This window comes from Mesocricetus auratus, unplaced genomic scaffold (assembly GCF_017639785.1).
Source record: "Mesocricetus auratus isolate SY011 unplaced genomic scaffold, BCM_Maur_2.0 Super-Scaffold_100125, whole genome shotgun sequence".
Taxonomy (NCBI): domain Eukaryota; kingdom Metazoa; phylum Chordata; class Mammalia; order Rodentia; family Cricetidae; genus Mesocricetus; species Mesocricetus auratus.
In genome coordinates this window covers 565,578-584,400 of record NW_024429248.1, presented here as the reverse complement: position 1 = coordinate 584,400, position 18,823 = coordinate 565,578, and the positions used below count along the sequence as shown (strand labels likewise).

Genomic DNA, 18,823 nt, shown 5'->3' with positions numbered 1-18,823 from the left:
GCATTATGCACCTTTATTTTGTTGTGATTCCTTTGTAGGTTATAGTGGACATTACCTTTTTTATTTTATTTGTTTTGTTTTTGAGGCAGGGTTTCTCTGTGTATCCTTGGACATCCTGGAACTCACTCTGTAGACCAGGCTGGCCTGGAATTCACAGAGATCTACCTGCCTCTGCCTTTCAAGTGCTGGGATCAAAGGCGTGCGCTGCTACCACCCAGCTAGAAGGCATTATCTTAAAACATGGTACCCACAAAGTCACCATACCACATACAATATAATCATCTTATAACTGTCAACTTTTACTCACTTTCTTATGTATGCTATTATGGCCACATAATTTTATCTATTTACATTGTAACTTCAGGATGTATAGGGATTTGTTTTTACTTTGGTCACCATTGTGCTAGTACCCTAGTTTGTTTTTTTTTAAATATTGGATTATTATTATTATTCTAGATTCTGGCACTACATGTATACAGGGTAGAGACTTTCTCCTGACAGTAAACCGAGGCACTCCTAGGGCTCTACTAGTTTCATTCACTGCCTCATGTCCAGTATCTTGGAAATGATTATTTCACATTTTTTCCATTGGATGATAAGATACAGTTAAAATTAGCACAAATTTTGGCCATTTAAACAGATCAGATGGGATGGACAGAGATGGATTATGGCACTCAGGAGCCAAAGAATACTGAGTGTTGCAGCTTGGATGGAAAGATATTCTGGTACTCCGGAGCCAAGAAATACCACAGGACATGGTAAGCATAGCAGCTTACAGCCTTGCTTCAGGGAAAGGCTTCCCTCGTGTATCAGCTCTGCTCCAGAGGGAGAGGGCTTCCCGGCGAAATTGTTACACTTCAGCTCCATTCCCCTGGAGAGTGTAGCAACTTCAGTTTGCCAGGGGAAGGTTTACCCCAGCAAAAAGTGTTACAGTCCTGCTCTGCTCTGCTCTACCCAGGGTCTTCTCTGCTCTGGCGAAAGAAGGTCTCACCCATACCTCAATAAAGAGACTTATTGAAAGAGAAGAATCCAGGAGAGTGGCTGCCTGAACAGCCACAAACTGAAGACTCAGGGTTTATATAGGGACTCTTGGAGGGGCGGGGTATGCAGAATTTTCCAGGGTGGGGATTGGTCAGATTTCAATTCCTGAGCTTAGGATGACTAGATCTCCTGCTCAGGGATTGGTTAGTTTTCTGCACAGAGTTAGGGTCAGATTTGGCTCTGGTTTGAGGGCCAAAATGTGTTTCTTTCTCTGGTCCTTTTTAGCCTTTTGGCTCTAGTTTTAGGACCAGGGTGCATTTCTTTCACTGGCTCTGATTCCAGGGACAATGCGTGTGTGTCTTTGGCACTGGTTTCAGGGTCAGGGTACATTTCTTTGGTTCTGGTTGCAGGGCCAAAGTGTGTTTCTTTGGCTCTGCTCAAAGTGTGTTTCTTTGGCTGGACCCCTTTCCCTACATATAACACATCAACTTCAAAAAAAGAAAATGTGGAGATGACTATGTTCTTGACACACTCTGAGGACCTACATTCGGACCCCAGCCCATATGTAAAAGCCAGGCATCCAGTGTGCAGCTCTAACTCCAGCAGCACTGGGAAGATGGAGACAGGCTCACCAGAACTCACTGGCCAGACCATCTTGCCAAATAGGTGAGTTCCAGGATCCAGCGATACAGACAAACAAAAGACAGAGGACCAGCAAGAGGCTCGGTGGACAAAGACTGATGATGTGAGTTAGACACCAAAGCCGCACACGGTGGAAGGAGAGAACCAATGACCAATGCCCGACCTCTGCAGTGAGTGGTAGCTTCCCCCCCCCCCGCTCACTGCAGGTGGTACCAGCCCTAGGCAGGCTGTCTTGAGTTGTATAAGGAAGCAGGCTGAGCAAGCCATGATGAGCAATCCTAACACACACACACACACACACACACACACGTGCATGCTCACAGTAGGTAAGCAGATGAGCAAATAATTTAAAATGAAGGTGGAGAGAAATAGAGGAAGACACTGGATGTCAACCTTGTCTCCAGGCACACACATGTAGCATACACCACATATGTGCATACAAAAAAGAATAATCTATAGGGCTGAGGAGATAGCTCAGTGGTTAAGAGCATTGAGTGCTCTTCCAGAAGACCTGGGTTCAATCCCCAGCGCCACATGGCAGGCAGCCCACAACTGTCTGTAGCTCCATTCCCAGGGGACCTGACATCCATGGAAAAACACCAATGCACATACATTTTTTTAAAAAAGAAAAATCTATGTGAGTATCCCAGTCTGAAGTCCTACCAACCCCTCATACTCATCATGACCTAACTGTCCTGTCCCCTCCTGTCTGGAGTCTTAGCCTGGGAACAACCACTAGCTTTTGTCTAAGTTATACATCCGTTTCTTTAGCCCTGTGCGTCTAATTATTAGCAAATCTGACCAATTCTAACTCACCTGTCTCCCCTCTCTTCCTCTATTCTCCCTGCTGTACTCACCGTGAAGGCCAGCATCATTGCTCATGTGGCAGTTTGTCCTGTATCAACTCCGTGTGACTGGAACTACTTTCCCAGTAGTGTCTCCCGCTAAACCAAAGAAACACAGGTAGAACTTCAGACTGGGATCCTCATACAGATTACATAAGGAGACAGAGGCCGGGGTACCACCTAATTCGCATTAGGTGGCATGCTCCTACCGTGTAGCTGAATCCGTGGCGACACAGCCCTATGAAAATAGCTAGAGCATGTTACTTAGTTACCATGGGGACAGCAGAGGAAGAGCATTTGCAGGGAACTGTGGCAAGGGGTCATCCTTGAGTTGAGTCAGGCATCCTCCAGGTAAGGCTCGGTAAAGCAGGAAGTCCCCCCACTGGGAGGGAGTCCTCCATATTGTGCCAAGCCTGGAGAGAGCTGCTAAGCTAGGATTAGACTGCAACCTCTAACCAGTGGGGTCTCCTAATACATCCCCATGCCAGCAGATGTCTGAGGTTTCCTCAGTTCTCCCTTTATTGCAACTAACTGGCCCCCCTCTCTGAACTACAGAAAGGCTGGTTAGTGACTGGTTTTTTGTTTTTTTGTTTTTTTTTTTTTTTAGTCTTCCAGCTCCCCCTTCTGGACTGTGACTTGAAACTTGCCCCATAACCATGCAAGATCTTATTCCTTGTGACAATTCCTTCATTCAGTAATACTTAGCAATCCCACCTCGCTAACTGTCACATCGCCACCAGCGAGACTTCCTGTTGACTTTCTCACACGAGCATAAAGCATGCGAAAGTTGCCATGCCATCAATACTCTATAAATAAGTTTTTAAAATCGCGTGTATAACCTCACATCCAAATCAAGAAATAGAACACGAGTCAAGGCGGCCGGAGAGACGGCCCAGGCGTTAAAGGCTAGGCTCATACCCAAATCTGTAAGAAGATGAGTCAAGAAGATAATGAATATGAACTGAAGAGATGGGGTGGCAAGTGACTCCCCTCTCCTCCCCTCCTCCCCTCCTCCCTACCCCTTTTGTGTGCATGGGGGTGGCGTTTGGCTTGACTTTTTTTTTTTTTGGCTTGACTTTCAAATCACTCTACTATTTTTAACATTTTAAATTTCCAAAAATGAAGCCACAACCTTGAGGAGATAAGCCTAATTTATATATAAAAAAAGAAAACAAACAAACAACCGTTGGACATGATAACAAGCACCTTTCACTCCAGCACTCAGAAAGCAGAGGCAGGAGGATCTCCATGAGTTCAAGGCCAGCCTGGTCTACACAGTGAATTCCAGGACAGCCAGAGCTGCCTCGTGAGATTCGGTCTCAAACCCCACGCTATGGAATAATCCTTCTGTATACTGTGAATATGTGTTGCTTTCGTTGGTTAATAAAGAAGCCAACTGGCCTATATCAAGGCAGGATAAAAGTTAGGTGTGTCAATCAAACTGAGGACACTGGAATGAAGAAGGGTTGAGTGAGAGAGTCATTGGCCGATGCAGAGAGAGCAACAGGGGCACGCCATACTGAGAAAAGGCACCAAGCTACGAGGCAAAGCACAGATAGGAAATATGGATTAAGTGTAAGAGTTAGCTAGTAACAAGCCTGAGCTATCAGCTCCTTCTCTGGCACCCCATCTGCCTGCCCACCACCACCACGTAACACCATGACCGTAATGGATTAAACCTCTGGAAATGAAAGCCACCCCAATTAAATGCTTTTCCTTTACAAGAGCTGGAGTGGGTCATGGAGTCTCTTCACAGCAACAGAAACCATAACTAAGACACATTACCTTCCTCTTCACCAATATCAGGATAAACTGACATCCTTCCAATGACACGCATGACCCCTACAATAATCAGTCAGAGGATAACATTTTAATAATGAAGAAATAACCTTTCTGATGTGGAATATTTGTTCAACTATGCAAAGATGCATTGCATTTGTTTAACTCTGTAAAGGTGTTGTGCTGGGTGGTTTTGTGCGTCAACTTGACACAAGCTGCAGAGTCATCAGAGGAAAGAGCCTCAGCTGAGGAAACACCTTCTTGAGATCCAGCTATAAAGCATTTTCTCACTGAGTGATCAATGTGGTACCATCCCTGGGGTCCTGGGTTCTACAAGAAGGTGGGATTAGCAAGCCGTAGGAAGCAAACCAGTAAGCAACTCCCCTCCATGGCTCTCTGCATCAGCTCCTGCTTCTGGGATCCTGCTCTGTTTTGAGTTCCTGTCCTGACCTCCTTCAGTGATGAACAGCAATGCTGAAGTGTAAGCCTAATAAACCCTTTCCTCCCCAACTTTCACTTTGGTCATGGAGTTTGTTTCGTTACAGCAATAGAAACCCTAAGCAATAGAAACCCTGACTTAAACAGAATAGGTTACATTTGTTTAACTATGTAAAAGATGTGTTGCTGTTCTACCTTGCCTGCCTAAGGCACCTGATTGGTGTAATAAAAAACTGAAAAGCCAATAGCAAGACAGGAGAACTTCTGGGCAGGAAGAGTAAGGAGGAGGAGGAATTTATACTCGGGGAATAAAGAAAGGGAGACAACAGGGGTCCGCCAGCCAGATACAGAGGAAGCAGGAAAGTAAGACATACAGAATAGAAAGAAAGGTAAAAATCCCTGAAGCAAAACGTAAGTGGATAGAAAACAGGTTAAATTAAGTTAAAAGAGCTAGTGGGACAAGTCTAAGATAAGGTAGGGTATAATTAATAATAAGCCTCTGCGTCTTTATTTGGGAGCGGGTTGGCAGCCCAAAGAAAATTCCATCTACAAAGGTCGAGCAACGTGAGACCTGAATTTCCACATAGAGCCTAAGAAAGTTGGGGGGAATACAGCTCCTTTAAGAGGTGCAACTATACAGCAGAGCACTTGAGCAGCCACACTCTAAGTAGAAACAACAAACTAAGTAAAAACACCTGCCACAGTGCAGACACCAACTTCTCAGAGCTGGAGTGGGTAAATGCAGCTGAGACAGGGCAGCCTCACAGACTATTCCAGCCAGGACTTGAGATAAGCCTTGCACTTTCCCATTGCACAGAGACTGAACAGCAAATTTTGTAGTTGGTTTTGTTAGGACTAGACCGTCATCTCAATTTTCTCAGGGTCTCCTTGGGATACCATCATCCCCAGACAACGGGAAGCAATTTAGAGAACACAGTGCCCACGTTCCCAAGAAGTGGAAAGGGTGGCTTCCCGTCTTCCGGTGGGTTATGGATGCTTGCCATCATTTAGTGGCAATATAGGAATATAGGATTATAAAGACACCTATTCATCTCAAATATTTTACGTTGGTATGGATTTTATATATTGATGCAGATTTGAGGTTATTTTTATTAAACTGCATACATGTTTCTGCACTTGTTTAAGGTATTGTACCTATGCATCTTATTTTAAAATGTAATATAAAGTTCTGTCCTTGAAAAACATTATTACAAACCATTTAGGATAATTTAAAAATGCAAGCTATAGTTAGTCATCTATAACAATCAAACTTGTAGACGTGTTAGATGTGTTTTTAAGGTTAAAGAAATATATTTTAGATAGATAAGTGATCTTCAAATGCTTCAGAGACTTAACATAATATTGCATTTAAGACGGTTAATAACCTAAGGCTTTTCATGACAGTGAGACACGTTTGTTCCTGTCAACACCAATCCACTTCATAAAAGGATGATGGACATCAAAGAACTTCCATATGGAGTTGACTTTCATTGTGGCAAGCTAGCCATTTAGGCAAGAAACTGCTCTTACCTCACTGCTGACAATATACTGTTCAAACTGGACAAGCAGGACACAAAGGAAAAAGACCGACAAACTTTACCAAGACAAGGTAGGAGAGTCCTTCAAAATTCCTGCTTCACTGAAAAGTGTCAGATATTCTAGGCCTGTAAGCCAAAGATGGATGGATGCCCCAACAATGCAGAGGAACCTGGGTTACTGTCCAGGCAACTAGCTGCTTCTGTCCTTTCTATAGTTTGGAAGTTGTTTGCTCTGTACGTCCTGTTTACTCAGGTAATGGAATATCCTCTTGGGCCTTTAATGAAGTTGAAGAAGAGATAGTTAAAGTTATAATTTTCCTTGTTACCAAATTCAGAAAAGAAACTTGCATAAGAGATATAAAATGAGCCGGGCGTTGGTGGCGCACGCCTTTAATCCCAGCACTCGGGAGGCAGAGGCAGGCAGATCTCTGTGAGTTCGAGGCCAGCCTAGTCTACAGAGTGAGTTCCAGGACAGCCTCCAAAGCCACAGAGAAACCCTGTCTCGAAAAACCATAAAAAAAGAGATATAAAATGTTTAAGATTGAGAAACAAAAGCTTAAATTGTTTACCTAAAAAAAAAAAAAACGTTTTTGAGTTCTAAAAAAATTAGGATAAAAAATAAGTGCCGGGCGGTGGTGGTGCATGCCTTTAATCCCAGCACTTGGGAGGCAGAGGCAGGCAGATCTCTGTGAATTCGAGACCAGCCTGGTCTGCAAGAGCTAGTTCCAGGACAGCCTCCAAAGTCACAGAGAAACCCTGTCTTGAAAAAAAAAAGTTAAATACACAACTTTGGACTCACCAAAATAGGATCGATAATCTTTTCTCAGAATTTTCAAATGTAAATGGACTGTATATTGTAAATGTAATTCTTAGTTGACAATTGTTCTTATTGTATACAGTCATGTTAAAGCTAAAGGCTTTCTTTTTATTTAAACACAAGGGAGAAATGTTGCAGAATATTTGTTTAACTATGCAAAGATGTGCTGTACTTGTTTAACTATGTTGCATTTGTTCCTTTCTTCTTTGAGACATTTTGACCCATTGTTGGCCCCTACATATTCCTTCTCCCAGCGTTGTATTTGTGAGACTCGGCCACGCTGGTGAACCTATGCCGAATGCAGAATGCAAAGCAATCAGCTTTGGCTTCTTGAACATTAGAAAGACTGGAGAACTGATATAGGCTAAAGCCATCTGGAAGCCCTTGAAGCCATGGCCCTGAGCTCATGCAAATCAAAGGCTACTATCAGTAACATTCTTTGGATAATTGAGAAATAAAGGCTATAGTTTTAAAAATTTTATTATTTTTTAATTCTCTGTGTGTGTATGTGTGTGTGTGCATATACATGTGGGTATGTGTATGTGAATGCAGGTGCCCCTAGAGGCCAGAGAAAATCTGATTCCCTGAAGCTGAAGCTAAAGATAGTTGCAAACTACCTGATGTGGGTTCTAGGAACCAAACTCGAGTTCTCTGGAAGAACAGCAAGTACTTTAATTACTGAGCCATCTATCCAGGCCTAGCTGTAGTTTTTTAAAGGTGTGTGTGTGTGTGTGTGTGTGTGTGTGTGTGTAGACTTGCAGAAATGCACATTCGTGTGTGTGTGTGTGTGCTTGCACATGTATGTCTGGTGCCAAATGAGAGTTATAGAATCCCCTGGAACTGGAGTTACAAGCAATTGTGAGCTGCCACGCGAGTGCTGGGAACCAAACTCAGATCCTCTGTAAGAGCAGCAAGTGCTCTGTGGTGGTTTGAATAAAAGTGACCCCCATAGGCTGATAATATTTGCATGATTAGTTCATACACTATCTGGAAAGGATTAGGATGTGTGACCTTGTTGGAGGAGGTGTATCACTGTGAGATTTCAAAAGCCCTCGCTCCCTCTCCCTCCTTCCCTCCCTCCCTCTCTCTCTCTCTCCCTCCCTCCCTCCCTGCCTCCCTGCATCCCTCCCTCCCTCTCTCTCTCTTCCTCCCTCCCTGCATCCCTCCTTCCCTCTCCCTCTCCCTCTCTCCCTCCCTGCATCCCTCCCTCCCTCTCTCCCTCCTTCCCTCACTCTCTGTCTCTCCCTCCCTCCCTCTCCCTCTCCCCCTCCCTCCCTCTCTCTCTCTCTCTCTCCCTCCCTCCCTCCCTGCCTCCCTGCATCCCTCCCTCCCTCTCTCTCTCTCCCTCCCTCCCTGCATCCCTCCCTCCCTCTCCCTCTCCCTCTCCCTCTCCCTCTCTCCCTCCCTCCCTCCCTCCCTCCCTCCCTCTCTCTCTCTCTCTCTCCCTCCCTCCCTTCCCCCCCTCTCTCCCTCTCTCTCTGCCTGCAGCCTGAAGATCAGGATGTAAAACTTTCAGCTACTTCCGCACCACCATGCATGTTTGCATGGGCTATGTTTCCTCTCATGACTAATGGACTAAACCTCTGAAACTGTACAGAAGCCCCAGTTAAATGCTTTCCTTTTTAAGAGCTGCCGTGGTCATGGTGTCTCTTCACAGCAATAGAACACTGACTAACCACTTAACCACTCCTAACCACTGAGCCGTTTCTCCAGCCTAAAGCCTCTGGATTGTATAAATGGGTAATTATACCACTTGTTACCTGCTTAAATATCTTGAGGCTACACTATAGGAGAAAGTTTCTTGTCATTTAGGACAGTCTAGCTGTATGACCCAGACTGCCCTGGAATTCACTGGGTAGCCCAGGCTGGCACTGAACTTTCAGTCTCCGGTCTCAGGCTCCCTAGTGTGGGATTACAGGTCTGTGTATGCCCCATGCTCAGAGGAGAAAGCTTATATTTTTTAGAAAATACATACTGAAGTATTGCAATGGTATTTCTAATGATTCACGAAACATACACAGACATACATGTGTTCTCTTTATGAGGAACGCAAAGAGATTCAACACAGGTAAGATGTCAATATGATCAGAGAGGCTGAGACCTCTTCAAGAACGGCTAAGCCATCTCTCTGTCTCCCACGCTTAATGCTGATTTGCACACCACTAGACAACGTAATCCTTGAGGAAGGACCGTGGTTTTTAACCTTCCACTCAACCCCCAAGCAATTTGTGCTGAACCAGTGACCATGCATATCTGTCTACCTCGTTCGATTATAATCTCAGACACTCTTTTACCCAGATGAATATAAAAATCGTTCCGGTTTTCTATATTTGTGGCCCAAACTCTGTTTCACGGAAATAATAAGTGCCATAAAAATCTTTAAAATAAGCCGGGCGTTGGTGGCGCACGCCTTTAATCCCAGCACTCGGGAGGCAGAGGCAGGCGATCTCTGTGAGTTCGAGGCCAGCCTGGTCTACAAAGTGAGTTCCAGGACAGCCTCCAAAGCTACAGAGAAACCCTGTCTTGAAAAACCAAAAAAAAATCTTTAAAATACCAGAATCCCTGAGTATGGGACTAGGGGAGACATGCATCTTGACTCTACGCCTGCCCAGGATACCTAAGACCAGCAAGAAAACCTAGTAAGAACTCCATATAAATTTGGCTAATCCCTGCTGAGTGGATTTGTCTGTACCCAAGCTAGAGAAGACTCGGAGTCCCTGTAAAACTTTCTTAATTTCTGACTAGCCTCTTTCTCCCACACTAAGTTATAAAGCAGTGTTTATATGAAATCATCAAAAACTGATGGCTCAACCATCAGCCTTATAAAACTTCAAAACATCTTGTAAATATGAGTCAGGGTCTGAGTAATAGGCTTGCCTCTATTATAATTACTAATGTCATTGCTGGGGCGCACTGGACTCTTGCACGATGGTGTTCTTGAACTACAAGGGGAGAAACTCAACTTTTTATACGTAAACCATTATTCTCAAAAGTCATGGAGAGCTGAGTCGTTTAATGACTTTCCCTGGGAAGATGTGAATTAACGTCTGTATACCCCCCCAGAGAGCACAACGAAGAAACTAGCTTGGTGAACCGATGAGTTGCCTGGGGATACACCCAAGAGGAAGCTGGGGCACCCGAAACCCACTCCAGCGTGGGGCTGACTCAGAGGAGCCGCATTCCTGGAGATCCTTGCACACCTTGCGGTCAGCATCATCAGAGAGTGAGCCCCTCCCCGTCATTGGTTAGAACTTTTCTCAACCCGTGCGAATGGGCCTATCAATCTTGTGGCTTTGTAAGCTTCCGGAGCCTTATAATTTCATTAGCTTCCTGAGTCTTGCGAGTCTCCTTCCTTCGAGAAGGACTATTTTAATTCGGAACTTAAATGACATCAGTTATGGGGAAGTTCGATGTCTGTAGTTACTGAAATTTTAAAATAAATCTAAATACAAACTGATACTTCCTTCATATGGCTGGATTTTTTTTTCATATTTGAAGTCTGCTTAAAGACAGGGCCGCCTGGTTATTTTTGCATGACATTCTTCCTCGATGCTGTAGCTAAGTGACCCCTTTTCCGTCCTGAAGAGCTCAGGCCAAAGCCTTTTGGCCTGTGGGGGAAGTCTGGACTGCCTTGGGGTTCTGTCCTGAATTTCTGCTGCTCAGAGCTCTAGAGATTCCTGGGGAATGCAGAGGGCCTGGGATGGACACCCTCTGAGCAGTTGTCAGTCACTGACACACCTATACAAAAGCTCCAACACCACCCATCACAATAACTGATTACAGAGGGTTCTAGAAAACAAGGCAGTTGTGGACCTCAGGGTTTTCCCCCCCATATGTCCATCTCATCCCTGGTTCAAAGTCACACCAAAAACTTACCTCCAGGTTATCCAAGAGCGATGTCGTCATCATGATAAAAATTCCACATCTTCAGTGAGGAGGCCTAGGTAATCTATTGAGCCTTGGGTAGTAGATCAGTGTCTATCCCGGGTATACAAATGGACTTTGGGCTCCCATCCAACAACCAGAGATGCACTCTCACCCTGGACTCTTGGGGGAGGGCCTTGGTCCTGCCCTGGATGAACTGACAGACTGTGGACACCCCCCCATGGAGGGCCTCACCCTCCCTGGGGATATGAAGGGATATGGGGGGGTTGGTGGGAGGGCTCGGGAGGAGGGGAGGGAAAGGGAGAGGGACCTGGAACTGACATGTGAAGCAACCTCGTTTCTAATTTAAATTTAAAAATAAAATATAAAAAAAGAAGGCATTAAAACAAAAATTCCACATCTTAGACTGAAGGTACCCAGAGCATTAGTGATGTGGGAACAAGAGAGGGCTTTTATTCTAGGATTTGTTTTTCACTTTATGTGTATCAGTGTTTTGCCCGTTTTACATGCCTGTGCACCTGTGACAAACTTCCCTGAAACTGGAGTTATAGAAAGTTGATAGTTGTCATGTGGGTGCTGGGAGTCACACCTGGGTCCTTTGCCAGAACAAGCGCTCTTAACCACTGAACCACCCTCCCAACCCAAGAGGGCTCTTGAAGCAGCATATCCTTGATTTTTATTCAGTAGTCAATAAATCATAAAAACCACTAACTTTATTATTGCATTTATTTATTTATTTAGTGTGTGTGTGTTTGTGTATATATACACATATATATTCACACACCTAAATAATAAAATTAACTAAACAAAAACAAGCTTGTCATTTTCATTGTATCAGGCATTTGGCAATAATGACAGAAAGATGTTTAGTAGCTTATTCCCTCCACTGTTCAAGTTTTGGCCACACTGGCCTTCTCTCCTTTTTCTAAAATGCCCTGTGTCTTTCTGCCTCAAGTTTTTCCCAGGCTGACACCGGTTCTCACCATCATGGCCAACCTCTGGGTCTGCAACTCTTTCTACTAAAACTCTGCCTGTCCTGCAAGATCAGTTCAAATCTTATCCACTCTTATGAAGCCTTGCCATTTTAGAGAAAAACAAACAACGAAACATATCTATTTTTAATTTCTATTTTGCACGTGTGGGTGTTTTGTCTGTGCACCACTGGTGTGCTGTAGAGGTGAGAAGGTGTTGGATCCTTCCCAAGTGGAGTTACAGATGGTCGTGAGCTGCCACTTGGGTTCTGCGAGCTGAACGCAGACCCTCCAAAAACCAGTGCCCTGAACTACTGAGTCACCTCCCCAGCTCCAGGACATATATTCAGACACATCTCTTCTATGCTCTCTTAGCGGTTATACGCCACGCAGTTGGCCAGTCTTGGGATACAAAGACAAGCAAGTCGTTCTTCCATAACTTAGTGGAATGTCCATTCCCAACAGGCCGGAGCAAACAACGGGATGCAATTTGGAAGGGGTCTGTGGACTTAAAGGGTCCTCACTCCCACAGCTCCCTCTGGAAGAAAGTAACTCGGGTAAGTCTCCCTATATATAAAGTCACCGACAACGTGGGCCAAGTATCCTGCAGTGCTGTCCTGGCCTTCCCGCCTATTGAGGGCCTTGCATTTTCAACTCTGCCGGGCGTCGGAGGGCAGCAGCTGGCAAACTAGACTCCCCTCCCCCAGAATCCCTTTGAGGGACTCACAGATGGTCTCCCTAAACCCAGGCAACACCCTGCCTGGATGTCTGTATCCTCAGGGAGGCAGAACTCTTCTCACCAAGGAAGCCGTGGGAAGAAGCAGTAGGATTCCTTAGGCTAATGCCACGGATCTTAACACCCCTGCACCTTTTTGTTCTTAAGCAACAGCAAGGCCCTTTCTATCTGAGCAGTTAGTTCACAGGCAGCGCGGAAACGGGCTGGCCTGCCAGGAACGGTGGTGGGTGTACCAGGCCTATAATCCCAGTACTTGGGAGGCTGAAGAAGGGAGTTCATGAGTTCAAGACCAGAATGGATTTACGCTGGGGATTGGGATGGGGGTAGGGAGGACTGTGGGAATATAAGCAAATAATCCTGCAGACTGACTAGCAACTGGGCCTCGAACTCACAGAGATCCGCCTGTCTCTGCCTCCCGAGTGCTGAGATTAAGAGCGTGGGCCACCACCACCTGGCTTACTGCCACGGTTTCTTCTTTTTGTTGTTTTTTATTTTATTTTGGTTTTTCGAGACAGGTTATCTCTGTGTAGCTTTGGAGCCTATCCTGGCACTCGCTCTGTAGACCAGGCTGGCCTCCAACTCACAGAGATCCTCCTGCCTCTGCCTCCCAAGTGCTGGGGTTAAAGGCGAGCGCCACCAACACCTGGCCTCACCACAGCTTCTTAAGCCGCAGGTCTGGACTCTGTACGAAGTTGTGACCCTGAATGTGAGGCTCATGAAACTCATTGGGGGGAACGCGGGAATCCTGAAATATTTGGCAACAGTGAAAGTTCTCTGGAAGCATGAAGGAAGACAAAAAGTTAACACAAGTTCAAATGCGCAGCATGGTATGGTGGCACGTGCATGTAATCTGACCACAGCAGAGACAGACGCAGGAGGCTCTCCACTATAAATTCAAGGGCAAACTGGTCTGGATAGGGAGTTCCTAGACAGCCTGGGCTTTGTGTCAAGACCCTGTGCCTCGCCGGGCGTTGGTGGCTCACGCCTTTAATCCCAGCATTCGGGAGGCAGAGGCAGGTGGGATCTCTGTGAGTTCGAGACCAGCCTGGTCTACAGAGCGAGTTCCAGGACAGCCTCCAAAGCAATACAGAGAAACCCTGTCTCAAAAAACAAAAAACAAAACAAAACAAACAAAAAAGACCCTGTACCTCAAATCAAACAATTAATAAATAAACAAACACAAAACGAATCCCTGATGGTTCCGGCATCACTTGCCTGTGGTGCACTGAGCAACTTCACTGAAAATGAGTTTCTGTGTATGTCAACATATACGCTTTGTGCTGGACGCACCATCATAGCACACAACACCAACAAACACTGCCTGGGACACGTGGGCTTGGGATAGAAATGCCGTGTTAATGAGCTGCATGGAGCTGCCAGTTTTCTACTTACATAGAAACGTAATGGTTTTCAGGAAATTACGACTATTTACACTGCCCTACCATCCATTTCCCACTGTGTACATTTTACACTGTACTATATTACGTCTTTGGATTATTGTATACGTGAATGTCGGGAATTTAAAAGAGCTGTTTGAAATGCTGACGTGAACTTCATTTCTAAAAATCTAAATGAATTTTGGCTTGAGATTAGGGCAGGATTTCCAACGATTTCTGAAATGGTTCTAACAAAACTGCCTTATGCAAAGTGGAATTGTCAGCACTGAAAATTAAAAATAAAAAAATAAAAATATTCAACCAGTCTGAGAAGCATAAAAGATGTTCCTTATCCTGTAATATTAAATGTTCAATCAAAATTTAGTTCTTTTCTCTTTTTTTTTGTTTTTTTGAGACAAAGTTTCCTGTTTTGGAACCCACTCTGTAGATCAGGCTGGCCTTGAACTCAGAGATCTGTCTCCCAAATGCTGGGATTAAAGGCTAAAGACCTATGCCACCACCACCTCTACTGTCACCACCCAACCCTGGCTCCAAGATTTAATTCTTCACATAAAAATAAATAGGCACCCCTATTACATTAGAATGCAACTTGGTTTTCCCTGCAAATAATTGGTAAGATTATACATATGCCAAAGAATCCTTTTAAAATAAATTTATACTTACTGTGAGAAGATGTTTGATTTGGAAATCCATTTCTATATACCTAGGGACATACAAAATTTTCTCAACAATGCCAAGCATAGAAAGTCTAAGGACTGAGGTTGGAGAGATGTCTCGGTGGTTAAGAAGCTGGCTGCTCTTCTAGAGCACCTGGACTGGATTCCCAGCACCCACATGGCAGCTCACAACTGTCTACAACTCCAGTTCCAGGGGCTCCTTTCTGGCCTCTGAAGGCGTCAAGCATACAAGTGATGCGTAAACATACATACCGGCAAAACACCCACACACATAAAATAAAATGTTTTAAATTTTCAAATGTCAAAAAAAACCCACAGCTGGGTCCAGAATTAAAGCAAGTTACTGTCTCCTAGGTGTGGTGGCACAGCCATTAACCCCAGAACTCTGGAGGGAGGCAGTACAGGTGGGTCTCTGTGAGCTCCAGGCCAACATGGTCTACATACTGACAACCAGGACTGCATAGAAAGTGTTGAATGATTTTTTTTTTTTTGCTCTTACTCTTTGGGCTTTTTTGAGGGGTCCACCACCCAGCTCCCAAATAAATCACACACAGAGGCTTATTACTGCTTATGAATGCCCAGCCTTAACTTGTCTTCTTGCTCATCAGTATTTCTTAAATTAAATTATCCCATCTATCTTTTCCCTCTGGGCTCTTAACTTTCTTACTTCTGTATATCTTTCTCTCACTCTTATTCCAAGGCTGGCTGGCTGACCCTGATGCCTTCCTCTCCTTGTTCTCTCGCTGCTCCTTTTCCTAGGTTCACCTTCTACTTTTTTTTTCTTTTTTTTTCTTTTTTTTTTTTTTGATTTTACGAGACAGGGTTTATCTGTATTGTTTTGGAGGCTGTCGGTCCAGCCCGGCCTCGAACTCAGAGATCCTCCTGCCTCTGCCTCCCGGGTGCTGGGATTAAAGGCGTGCGCCACCACCGCCCGGCTTCATCTTCTACTTATTTATACTCTCTGCCTGCCAGCCCCACCCATCCTTGCTCCTGCCTCAATATTGGCCATTCAGCTCTTTATTAGACCCATCAGGTGTTTTAGACAGGCACAGTAACACAGCTACACAGAGTTAAACAAATACAGCATAAACAAAAGTCACACACCTAAAAATAGTACTCTACCACACGAAAGACTTTGTCTAAAAAAAAAAAAAAGGCAAGTTAATATCCAAAGGAAGGCAGATTCAAGTAAATCTCTAGGGTGACCATCTTACACATGAGACAAAGAGACCCCTGGGAAACTGGCTGACTTGATCGAGAATCTCTGTCAGTAATGGCCAAAGCTACAGATTTCTAGACTCCCAGGGCTCCCGGAATTAATTTTGGGTCCTCATGCACTCAGAAACCTCTCACTGTGGACAAATTTTTCAGGATTCCCACATTCAATCACACAATCACGTAGGGTTGATACTCACAGTTGAAGCAATGGTCCAGTTGTTGGTCATTCTATATGATTGTTTATATCCTCATGACCACCGTGAGACCCTTAGGATTTACCTCTCAGGCTAGGAGTTGTTCTAAAATATTTGCCGGCTTTCATTTTTTTAGATTTATTTATTTTATGTGCATGAACATTTTGCCTGCATGTGGGTATGTGCATCATGTGTGTGCCTGGTGTCTTTGGAGGTAGGAATAGGACATCAGATCCCCTGGAGCTAGAGTTATTAGACAGTTGTGAGCCACCATGTGGGTGCTGGGAACTCAACCTAAGTCCTCTGAAAGAGCAGCCAGTGCTCTTAATTGCTGAGCAAATACATTAAATATATTAGATATTTAATGTGTGGGCTTAAACGCAAAAGTTAGGAGAGGGTTATATGCTCAGGAAAAAGTAAAACACACCTGGGAGCGTGGCTCTGGGTCTCTCGAAGAAAACTGAGAGAAGTAAGAATGAGACGTGTGTGGCTCTTCAGTAGAGAGTTGCCTTTGTGTAGCTTTTTTTTTAAACCCAGGACTTCACAGCAAAGCTAACAGGCACAGGCTGAAGAGCACCTTCTTTGACCTTCCTAGTCGGGCGTTTCCCTTATCAAATCCCCTCCAGTTTATAAAACTTCAGTCCCACACATGGGCCCACCCCAGCAAAGGGGATGTGTTGAAAGGGGAAGGAACTCCCTCCTTAGAAGAGCTACCGAAAGGAGACAATTGCAAAGCAGCTGGAGGCTGCAGCCAGAGCTGTTCCCTATAGTAAGGGTGAGATGGACTTCACCCTTTGAAGGATTGACTCCAAAGGCAGGTGATGTCAGGGGATCCGAGTAATTCTTTCCAGAAGCAATAAATCCCAATACTTTGGGGACCCCAACACAGCTGAGCTATCAGGAGGAGAGGAAAATTAGATTTGGGGAACCAGCCTCCCCAAATATTAAGAGTAAGGGCTCATCCAAGACTTCCACGTCACTATTCACCATCAAAGGAAATCAGGATCAACCGGACAGGGATCTGGAGGCAGGTGCTGATGCAAAAAGGCCGTGGAGGAGAGCTGCTTACTGGCTTGGTCCTCAGCCTGCCTTCTTATAGAACCAGGACCACCAGCCCAAGGATGGCACCACCCTCTTCCATCATCGCTAATTAAGAAAATGCCCTACAGGCTTGTCTGCTTAGAGACCAAATTTCTGGAGCCTTTTTTTTTTAGGGTCCCTTCTCTCAGATGACTACAGCCTGTTTTAAGTTGACATAAAATTAGGCAGCACAATCAGGGAGCTCTGTGTATGTGTGTGTGTGTGTGTGTGAGAAAGAGAGAGAGAGAGAGAGACAGAGAGACAGAGACGGAGTGTACTGCTCTTGCAGAGAGCAAAAGTTCTGTTCTCAGGTTGCTTCCAGGGATCTGACACCCCTGGCCTCCCTCCAACACCTGCACACGAATACACACATTTACATACAGACACATGCATACATAATCAAAAATAAAAGTAAACGATAAAATACATAACCACCAGCTACAAAGAAAAGCCCTCAGCTACTAACTAGTTCGGGTCTTTCAGGTTCCTACTTGGGAATTGGCACTAATGGCAATTCTAAAGGCAATACACCTTCGGTGCCACACGGGGGCTCCACACCAGGCTTCTGGAGGAATTTTGCGTTTTAGGTTTTTTTCTTCCTTCCCTTGTTATTATGACACAAACAAATGAATTGAAAAAAGTCTGTGGTCTCTGTATTAACATAAAACTACCGCACTGCGTTAGTGTATATACTTCCAAACCTGCCTAACTTTGTTGGACATAAAATTTTATATGAACATTTAATGAACACATAACAGTACACATAACACATCCTATTATACACACATTTTAACATCAAAATGAAATCGTTCCATACTATTCTCTCTCTCTATATATATATACATACATATATACACACACGTGTGTATACGCAAATATATAATCAATATCTTTTGCTGCGTACATGATGCCCAGGTACATCACAGGAGGGGGTCAGATCTGTGGAAACTGGACTTATTTACAGACGGTTGTGAACTGCCTTGTGGGTTCTGGGAACCAAACCCCTCTGCAATAACAGCAAGTGCTTTGAGCTGCTGAGGTGTCCCTCCAGCTCCATTAAAACATTTTTAAACGATAGAATTTTATTCCATTTTTTCACATCATTAAAACGTTTATTATAATACACGCATTGTAGAAAACCCTATAATTTCATGTCATTTAAATGCTTATTATAATACACATATTACAGAAAATCCTACACGATGCCTACCGTGACTTACCAAGCCATTTTTCTGTTGTTGGAAGTATTAATTCCGTTTCAAGGCAAAGATAGGCGTACGACTGCTGGCCAGTTGCAGAAGTGACCGAGCCAGGGGCGCTCATTGCCCGCCGAAGCCGTGAGCCCAGGTTTTATACAGCCAAACCAGGTTTGCCACTGCTGAGTTGACAGTTCTGGTGAGCAAAAACCCACCACCAGTCCCCACCGCGAGCGCCACAGGGACCTGCAAGGGGCGGAGCGCCGCTCAGGGGCGTGGCCTGGAGGTCGGGGTGAGGCGGGGCCTCGTGCGGAGGGCGGGGCCGGGCGCGGCGGCGGTGGCGGCGGCGGCGGCGGCGGCGGCGGCGCTGCCGTTCGCCGCTCGAGCTGCAGGTGGAGCTGTGCCGCCGCGCTGCCTCCAGGAAGCCTC

General features: G+C 45.0%; 2 long non-coding RNA genes across 5 annotated transcripts in view; one reads left to right on the top strand and one right to left on the bottom strand.

Annotated features, from left to right (window-relative positions):
- The window catches only part of LOC110339510, a 205,045-nt gene extending 194,548 nt beyond the window's left edge, over nt 1–10,497 (top strand). The window contains exons 1-3 of one of the 3 annotated variants that reach the window (XR_005873512.1): nt 2,973–4,728; nt 6,090–6,294; nt 10,104–10,497. This is a non-coding gene — a long non-coding RNA (uncharacterized LOC110339510). Of the gene's footprint in view, nt 1–2,972; nt 4,729–5,177; nt 5,668–6,089; nt 6,295–10,103 lie in introns of those variants that run through there. The other 2 variants (XR_002381588.2, XR_005873511.1) reach the window with 2 other exon arrangements.
- Nucleotides 1–18,755, bottom strand: part of LOC110339511 — a 59,136-nt gene extending 40,381 nt beyond the window's left edge. For both annotated transcript variants that reach the window (XR_005873510.1, XR_002381589.2), the window contains exons 1-2: nt 18,419–18,755; nt 2,481–2,567 (exon numbers count right to left, since the gene is read on the bottom strand). This is a non-coding gene — a long non-coding RNA (uncharacterized LOC110339511). The remainder of the gene's footprint in view (nt 1–2,480; nt 2,568–18,418) is intronic.
- Nucleotides 18,756–18,823: the final 68 nt, after the last annotated feature.